The sequence below is a fragment of the Varanus komodoensis genome, unplaced genomic scaffold (assembly GCF_004798865.1).
Source record: "Varanus komodoensis strain SLA01 unplaced genomic scaffold, ASM479886v1 scaffold24, whole genome shotgun sequence".
NCBI classification, from domain to species: Eukaryota; Metazoa; Chordata; class Lepidosauria; order Squamata; family Varanidae; genus Varanus; species Varanus komodoensis.
In genome coordinates, this window is record NW_025335641.1 from 4,094,467 (window position 1) to 4,103,778 (window position 9,312).

The following is a 9,312-nucleotide window of genomic DNA, read 5'->3' on the forward strand; positions in this document are numbered from 1 at the left end:
AATGGTATGACAGGGTCATGTGATCAAGAAAAGCTTTTATCCATTGCTAGTCCTACTTATGGGAGATCTGCTGATATAAATCAGACTTAAGACTAACACTGGATACAGCTAATGGACAGAACTCAAGACTGGTTACAGCCCATTGGATAAAACCCAAAGTCTCCCTAGTTTTAGATGAATATGGAGCACCAGGCCAAGCAAAGCAGTCTAAGGTATTCAAATCCAAGAAAATGGCTGTACAGTGAAAACATTCCTTTTTCTGAAGTATATTTCATTTTAGTTAGTTTTAGGAAACAACATACCTTCAGAAGCAATGCATGCATTCATTGTAATGAGTCAGATTTATATAGGGCATATATAATATTTAGATTTGGGAGCTAAACAAAAGGTCACACTATCACTTATTTCAGTAGCAATCAAGTAATGCTGTTTACAAATACAAAACAGTCTATTTGCTGCCTTGAATGGTAACAACAGCATTTTCATGTCTGCACCCTGTCTGTGGAGCATCTTTCTTAACCACTGGTGCTGTGCTGTAAGATGTTAGGGAGAAGTTTCCTAAAGCACAAGAAGGTTCAGCTGGTTCTCAGGAGGAGGCTGTGGGAACAGCAGGTTCTCTGAAGAGGGGCTGCTGCCACCTGAACACTTCACTGTGCATGTACAAAATGCCAAAAAAATTTGAGAGCTCCATCATAATTTGTAAACTGACTGTGCTGTATTGTTATGGGGAGAGTGTTTTTTGAGACTTTTATATACTAAATTAGGACAACTGGTCAATGCAGCAAAAAGTAAGACTGGCATCAGTTCTTCAAGAGCATAGATCTTTCCCACCCCTGCTGATCAGAAATCCAGTGATAGTAGGTTTTCTTATATGAGACGTTTGTTGCGCAGCCATGACCCTCGCTTTTAGAAGTGTTCAGGGACTTTCAAGGCAGTATCTCCCAAGTTTTCTGGCCATTTTTGCAGCTATTTTTAGAGCAAGGAAAGTGGTATTTTCCTAGACGACTGTTATTCATTACAGAAGCTTTCCATATTTTCATAATTCTGCTTTTCACCACAGTTCCCCCTTGTGTTGGGGGAGATAAGAGGCAGAGAGGAACATACCACACATAAACCCTGGGGGAAGAAAACACTGCATGAAGGATGCTCTGTTCCTCCGGCAAAGAAAATGGAAGAAGCATCCTCAGTAAAGCGTGTAGAGAAGTCCAGAATCTGTGATCTTAAGCATGCATGTGCTCTACACTAATTTAAGGACTCCTTCTCTATGTGTGATAGTGGTGGAGTGATCTAGACTCTAAAATGATCCATTGCAAAAAGTTAATTCAAAAGAAGGGGGAGAAATCAAAACACACCAACATGGTCAATTGCTTGATGTGTTCCCCCATCAGCTAATATGATAATGAAGAGTGGGCTATTGCAAGAAGAGCACATGGCATTCATGTATGTGAAATAAATTATGCACATCAAAGTACAAGGCTATCTTTGATGCAGGTTATTAACAACCCACAGCTCCCATAGAAATGGCAATTAACACAAAAAACTAACACAATGTTCTTATAAAGGAAACCGCATTGCTTGTCATTTGCAAATCATTTCATTTATGCAGTACACTAAAACCAACTAACTAAAGAGACATTAAGAGGATTTTAATACATTAATGTAGTGGCACTGGATAAAGTGGGAAGTCTTCACAAACACAGGTAGAGGTGGTAATAGGAGACGAGAGTACAGATTGTGTGCAGCAATCTAGGATAGGAGCAAGAGATAGAGGAGCCTACCTTTCACATGCTGATCAGAAACTCTGGGCCAAATCTTTGGTTGCAATTTCTATTAAATAAATTATTATCAATAGTACTAGAGGACTAGCTCCTGAGAGAGAGCATGATTTGTCCTTTATTGACCAGTGTGTCAGGAGTAAAAAAAAAATCTTGTGTTTTTGCTGAGCAATGGTTAAATAAACCAACCATGAAACACTATTTTGAAACACCATTGTCAACAATCTATTCACAAACAGGGTGGTTTCTTCTAAATAAAAATTTTGCTAGCTCCTGGAATGCAAAACAGACCTTGGAATAATATGGATTCTTGCAACCAAATTTATCTGCATATTTTCTCCAGAGTACCTTCCACTGTATTTGTGGGGTCATATAACTTCATTCTTCCCTGAGCCCGTGATGCTGCTCCGTGCTTTATGTCCCACAACAACCCCACAAACGTAGTAACTATTGGGCATAGGGAGGGAGAGAAACAACTTACTCAGCCTTTCCCAGCCTGGGACCTCCTAATATGTTGGACTAGAACTTCCAAACCCAGTCACTGTGGCCAGAATGGATGTTGTACTATCAGCCTGGCTTCCATCATGAGAAAAAGAGTTGATGGGGTTTGCCTGAGGCAAAGAACAGGATGACATTCCCTTCCCTTCTACAAAGAAAAGCCAGCTGGACTGCAATTGAGGTGGTAACGGGACAGCATCCCCTCTTGCGCATGAGGGCAGCAGGCTAGTTTAGAGAGCACAAGGCATGCAATTCTCCCTCCTTCCAGCAGGTTGCTGCCATCGCCCAGCATCTGCTGCCTGAGGCAACTGCCTCATTTGGTCTGATGAACACAGGCCTTCTCCAAGGCTGCCACAGCCTTCATCTTCAGAGCAGCCCAGTGGAACTGCTGCAGGCTGGGGGAAGAGCTCCTGATCCGGGATCTCCCGTTAGGCTTGCTTTGAATAGCCCCCTGAGCAGGGGAGGTCAAGCAGTGTCAATGTGTCAGTCAGATGCAGAGCCTGCTTGTCATTAAAGAACAAACAGAACAAATCTTGGTAGATCTAATTACACATCTCCCAGGTAAATAACATGCAGGGTAGCTGTTTTCTCAGGTACACAATGGATGACAGCCATGTGCAACCAGATCAGAATCACATTCACCTCTGACCAAACCCTGCTGAATTCAGTGGAGCGTATCTCTCTAGCAGCAGCCTCAATACTGCACTAGGAAAAAAAACTTTTCAGGAGAGCTGTCAACCCTGTACAGCTGGAGAGTTTTGAAGGTGTTAAAAACCTGCTTGTTCTTGACTGCATGTTTATCTCTTCTGTATTCTGTAGTTTTCTTAGTGTGTGCAATGTTGATGCTTTTTATTAGCTTTCTTTATGAAGGTACAAACTTCAAAGACCAATAGGTGCAGTTAACAAAATAAAAATGACTTCAAGATCTATGGCATTTACCAAAATGCCACAGATAAAAATAAATTCACAGGGAGCACCTGCAATTCATTCACCTCTGAAGGTTCCAATGGAATAAAGTAATAAAGTTCAAAAGGAACTGATACCTGTGGAAAAATGGAAGATGTCCAAGGTGGTAGAACCTATAGAATGGGTCAATCCAGTACTTGTACACAAGAGCAGAAAGAATTATGTTTGACCCAAGAGATGTAAACAAAGCAATTTGAAGGGAATGTTTCCAATTGCCTACTGTGGAAGACACCAGCAATTAGGTAGCAGAAGCAGGTGCAGTTCCAGCTGTCAGTATGAAATTCTGAATCCTGGATGCTAAAAGTTCCAGTCTTTCTGTACACTGTGTTCCGTACACTGTGTACATTCTCTTTTTAGCAAGGACAACTCTACTAGATTAACAAGTAGTATCTCTTCAGCTCCAGAGGTAAACAAAACAGTGATCCAGCAGCTATTTGAGGTGGGGAAGTACAGACTTAATCCCACAGTCTATAGATGATATGCTTGTAGAGAAGGACTGGACAAAAATCTCAAGAGAGGGTGAAATAAGTTCTAAAGGAATAATAAAAGGAAATGCAAAAAATTCTGGATCAGAAATGAAACACTTAGGCCATATTTAACTGAAGGAGTGTTAAGATCCTGTACAGCTGAGGTTGTTACAGCAAATCCTTTTCCTCTGGAACTGACATCCTTTGTTCACGCCCTTTTTACAGAACATCAAGAACATTGGCCGCCTGCCGCATTCCAGCATTTGCAGTATTGCCCACTTGTAGTTTTTCAGATTTGACTTGTGGCCATTTTTCTGGTAATAAAATGCAATTGGAGCACCAGTGTGGATACTGCAAAGAAGCAAAGCTGAACTGAGGTTTTTAAAAGCTCCTTTGCCTGCAATTAAACACTTCCTGTTTTTAGGTACAAGCCATTTTATTTTTTTCCTGGTGAGAGTAGAAGACTCATGTTAGTCAACAAATTGGTTTGTTAATAGCTTCTCAGAATTACTTGAGTACCCATTTTTGTTCCCATGGATAAAAGCTTTACTGATTTCTCTCCTTTTATTTTCTTTTTTAATAACAACATTTTACTTTTTGCTGTTGAAAAATAAGAAGTATTTTGAACCCTGAGGCATGCCATAGCCTCTAAAAGGGGAAATGTACTTCAAATTGAAACCAAAGGGCTCAGTTAACAGGAAGATGCCTAGAGTGAAGCAGGTCTAGTGAACACCTGCAGAAAATGGAAAGCCGGGGCAGCAGCCATTTTGAGATCCATTGCTGTCAGAGATGCAGAGCGCTGTTTCTTGCACTCTTCAAGCCTGTGTGGCATCATTTTACAAAGTTTGTAGCAGCAAATATTCGATGCAAATTTATTCGAGAACATCAAGCAGCACAAAATTGATGTGCTATGGAGTAGTCTTTCTATCACTTATTGGTGTAGCATATTTAAGAACTATCATCTTAACGACAAAAAAAAAATGACTTGTTCTGGTCTCTGTCCTAAACAATAAAACTGAATTAGGCAGAATTGGACAACTTGTGGTCCTCTATATGTTATGGCTTGCAATTCTTGTCAAGCCTCACCACTGGTCTGGAACTTTTAGATGTGCATTGGATATAGGCATAGCTCCTTCCTGATCGGTAAGTAGCATGTATCTTTATTTATATTGCACCATTGTGGTACATGGCTTCTTATACAGAGCTACAGAGACAACATACCTGAAACCCTGCTCAAGCAGATTACAGTATGGACAAGGGGGAAAAACATTAGACCTTGACAAATATTTAAAGGTTGGTTACAGCTAGAAATGAGGTTTAGGAGGATCAGGCAGAGGCCACAAAGAAAAGGCAGATTGTGAGAATTTGAACTAAGGGAGAGAGGCAACACTGAGCACATGTTGTGAGTTCCATAAGAGTTCCATGCAAGGACTGGGCTCATACCTCCTGCAAAAGAGCCTTCAAAGACTGTGGTATCAGAGTCTGAGACCCAGGAGCCAGAATCTACAACTGAAAGGTCAAGGTGAGCGGACCCAAAGGTACACCAGACAATCACTGAGAATCTGAGAGTTTCAGCCATTGTGGGAAAATTTAATGAGCATGCTAATATGGAGGGGGCAGACCTGGCATTATTAATCTGAGCTTATGACATGCAGTTAAGAAGAAAGACCAGTTGAGATATGTCAGATGCTCCAAGCAATTAGCCCTGAAGCAAAAGGATCTGCTTTGAAGGTGTGGTTTGCCTTTTCAGTTTGAAAGGAAGGAGAGCTATTCAGTTTGGGATCAACTTCTCATTCGTAAGCCACACTTTGCCATGGCCAATATTCTGACTTTGCATGTTTCTTTTGTTACTGACTTCTGTGATACTCTTGTTTTGTGCTTTAAAGTCAGTCTAGCTGGTGAGCTTTAACATAATAAAGCCAATTTAATGAGGAAGTCATTGTCATGGTCTACTTGGAAGGAGGAGGAGAAGAAGGGCCAGGACAAGAGCCAGGGAGAATGAGAGGCATCAAGAGAAGGAAGAGATCTGCTTGAAGGTGGCGGACACATAAGAAAAAGAGCATGAGTGGGATGAGAAAGAAGGAAGGGCAGATGGGGCAAGCTGTGGCAAACTTGAGGAATAAGGACGGGGACTTTGGACTAGATGCAGAAGGGGATGAGAAGCCAGCAAAGTGATCTGAGAATGATCAACAATTTTGGCAGTAGAGTTTTCAGCAAAGGAAAAGGATTGTGACATAAGACAGTATGGCTAGTGAGGACATGACTGCACTAGTCCAGGCAGATGATGGGCAAAGCACAAATAAGAGTTTTAGCACTTATTCTGCAATGCCATATAGGAGACGTAGCACCACCTGGCAACCAACCAAGTGAGGGAGGCAAAGGAGAAAGAATGCCAGATCCACTAGTGCAATTATGAAGTTGTTAACCAATATGGAGGAAAGGTGGACTTGGAGATGTTGAATCTGAAAAGGTGGCAAGCTATTCAAATAGCTATCAGATAGACAGGTGAGGAGTAGGGCTAGACAGAAAGGGAATGAGAAAGGTTAGAGACATAGAGCCATGATGCTTGATTAGGTCATCCTAGTGGAGATAACAGGGAAAGAGAAGAGATACTGCACAAAATGCTGATACAACAAAAGAAATGGAGATGGAAAGGGAAGAGTAAACTCTAAACAAGTAAATGTAAAGACATGATAAACAGTTAAGAACATGATAAAGGGAATGTCATGCAGATCTCAGACATGAAGGGACTCAAGAGTGTGTTCAGTTGTATCTAAAAGCCAAACTAAACAGCAGATGAAAATAAAGTATCAGGAACCTCTAACAAAAGTGAGCTTATCATCAGAATTCGTGATAGCAGGGGATGTGAAAACCCTGTGCAGCATACCCTGAATTTTTAAAGAAAGCTGATTTGTAGGGACTAGGGTAAAAGATGGGTACAATGCCATGGGTAGAAATTCTGGTGTATACAGGCTCAGTACCTCTGATTCTGCAGGCTGTTGCACTCCTGACCTGCTCATGGGTTTCCAAGAGGGGGCTGGTTGGCCCCTGTGCGAATGGAATGCCGTGCTCCCAATGGACCTTGGGCTGATCCAGCATGTTTTCCTTCTCTTCTTACACAGTGAAGATGAGTTCAAACACTCAAGTAGTCTAGCAAAGGGCAGGAGAAGAGCCAGTGTGTGGAAATCAGAGGAGAATTCAGCTTAATAACAGGAGAAACGTCTTAGCAGCTGTTCAACAGTGAAATGGATTGCCTTGTGAGGTACTGGGCTCTCATTTATTGAAGGGATTTAAACATAGACTGCATTAGCATTATATCCTGCTTTGAAGATCATGCAGGGAAAGTACCAAGGAATTGGATTAGAGGACTTCCACGATCTCTTGAGACTCTGATTCCATGAAAGGCCTGGACAGGAAGGAAGGGCTGTGACTCAATAGAACAGCACATGCCCTACATGCAAAAGATTCCAGGTTCAGTCCTTCATACCTTCCAATCCTGGGAAAGTCCAGTGCGTAAACCTGGAGAGCGGCACCCAATCTGTGTAGAGCAGGCAATACTGAGCTACAAGGCCAAATGTAGAAGGCAGCTTCCTGTGATGCAGCATTTTGTGGTCAATAGCAGGTTAAAGAGAGCTCTGAGGGCAGTGACTGGATTGCCAGGGGTACAGGCAAAGTGGAAAGGCAGAGAAAGTTGAAACAGTGGGAGGGAAAAGCATGCCTCAGGTGAACTGAGACTGATAAAAGGATGAAGCTATGTCAAAGGAAGGACTGGGACAGGTGGTGCCATCTTTGTAGGGAAGGAGCCTGGAGGTAGATAGGATGGTGACTTTATGGAAAGATAATAGAAACGGGCCATAGCTATCAGGAAGAGAACAGGAGCAAGGGGCATGAGCAGAGTTCAGAGGAAGATAGAAGAGCAGTCACCTAAGTGAGGGAGGTAGGCACTTTCCAGTGTTAGTTTTGCTAATACGAGCTAATGAGCGAATACAGGCAACTGGCCTTTATACATGCCATCAAACCTAACAGAACTGAAGCGAAACATTTTGCAATTAGCCTCAATTAGCTTTTCACATACATCCTCTCTGGAGAGTTTTACTGCCAAGGATTAGTAGGATGAGCAGAATGGTGTAACTGCTCAAGCAAAGGCTACAAATTGACCAAAACCCAGAATCACCATACAGGGCTGCATCATGCACAATGCCTATCAGTAAGCCAAGATAGCTGATATCCATTATTCATTACTTGGCTCCAGGAGGTTTCACACCAATCCTTGGTCTAATTCTTGATCCCAGGTGCCTTGGTGCTGCTTATCTGACAAATGCAATTCCAGAAATCCATGAACACAGATCACTGTTAACATTCCATGTTCCTGGCTGCAGATGATTGTGTAAAAGAGGAAAACAACACACTTTCACAACTGGCCTTTATACATTCCATCAAACCTGATCTAGGCTGTCCTGGAGTTTTGTTTTTCATATGAAGAACAAGAAGGAAAAAAGCATCTTCCTCCTGATAGGCTCTCATTTCCCAATCCTCTGCAAGGCATAATTTAAAGCATTCTTGGAATTGAATAAATTAGCACACACAAATAATAATTGAAAGTTCCCTTGTACAACAGAGGCAGCAAACCTGTTTTCTGGAAAGATTTTGGGCCAAAACCCCAGGGCCTAACTACTTATGACTCCAGCAATGTCACTCTAAATCACACTACTGTGGTTTTTTTGTATAAGCATCATGGAGAGCTTTCTTTCCCAAGTGTTGTGTGTACAAGCAATTTTTGCTGTGAATGCTTGTGCTGGGGAGAACAAAACCTTCCTTCGCGTGCACTGTGGCCCCAACAGATCTTTTCCCTCCAGCTCCTACAGTGAAATAAACAATGATGTTGCAAATTGCAAATGATGCAACCATCATCTTGGAGGTTAGGCCCTCAATATTTTTTCCCTGTCTGAAGATGGTCCCCAAACAATGAGGCATCCAAACTCAAATAGAAAGCATTTATTTTAAAACACTGGACTCATCACACTAAATATAACCCTGATGTTGCACTTAGTCCACAGGCAATAAAAACCCTTTAAAAGTACACCGTGAAGACAATGCTACACATATTAATAAGAATTTAAAAACCAAGAGCACTGAAATAAAATTCTGTACAAACTCATGCCTTTGTTGACGTCCTCTCTGGAAGTTTCTCACTAAATTGAATGGACCAATACATAGACTCCAAGTACACAGATATTTCTGCCTTTTTTGGTTTTGGTTTTGGTCATAAGAGACTTGCTTGGATCACACCATGTTCTTATTTCATATTTTTAGAAAACTCAGGCTTAAAGAAGTTCAATGTAATAGCCAAACTTCCAGTGTTTGTATACTAGCAACACAGGCATGGGCTTGGAATATCTGCAAGACAAACCCAAAGGCTTCGAAACATTGCCACTGGTGTACTCTTTCAGTTGAAATGGCAGGAGCTGGGCTGCTTTACTAACAGTTCTATGCATATTATAAGTAGTGAAAGTGGTATATACGCAGAATAATTGGTTATGAGGAGGCCAACTACTGGCCTGCTGCATGCTTTTAATTTATTTGAGAAGTCTATTGAATGTTCTCTG

At 41.6% G+C, this 9,312-nt stretch overlaps 1 long non-coding RNA gene across 1 annotated transcript in view; it reads left to right on the forward strand.

Moving 5' to 3' along the window:
- Positions 1-4,385: 4,385 nt before the first annotated feature.
- LOC123024579 overlaps positions 4,386-9,312 on the forward strand; it is a 27,569-nt gene continuing 22,642 nt past the window's right edge. The window contains exon 1 of the long non-coding RNA XR_006414953.1: positions 4,386-4,396. This is a non-coding gene — a long non-coding RNA (uncharacterized LOC123024579). The remainder of the gene's footprint in view (positions 4,397-9,312) is intronic.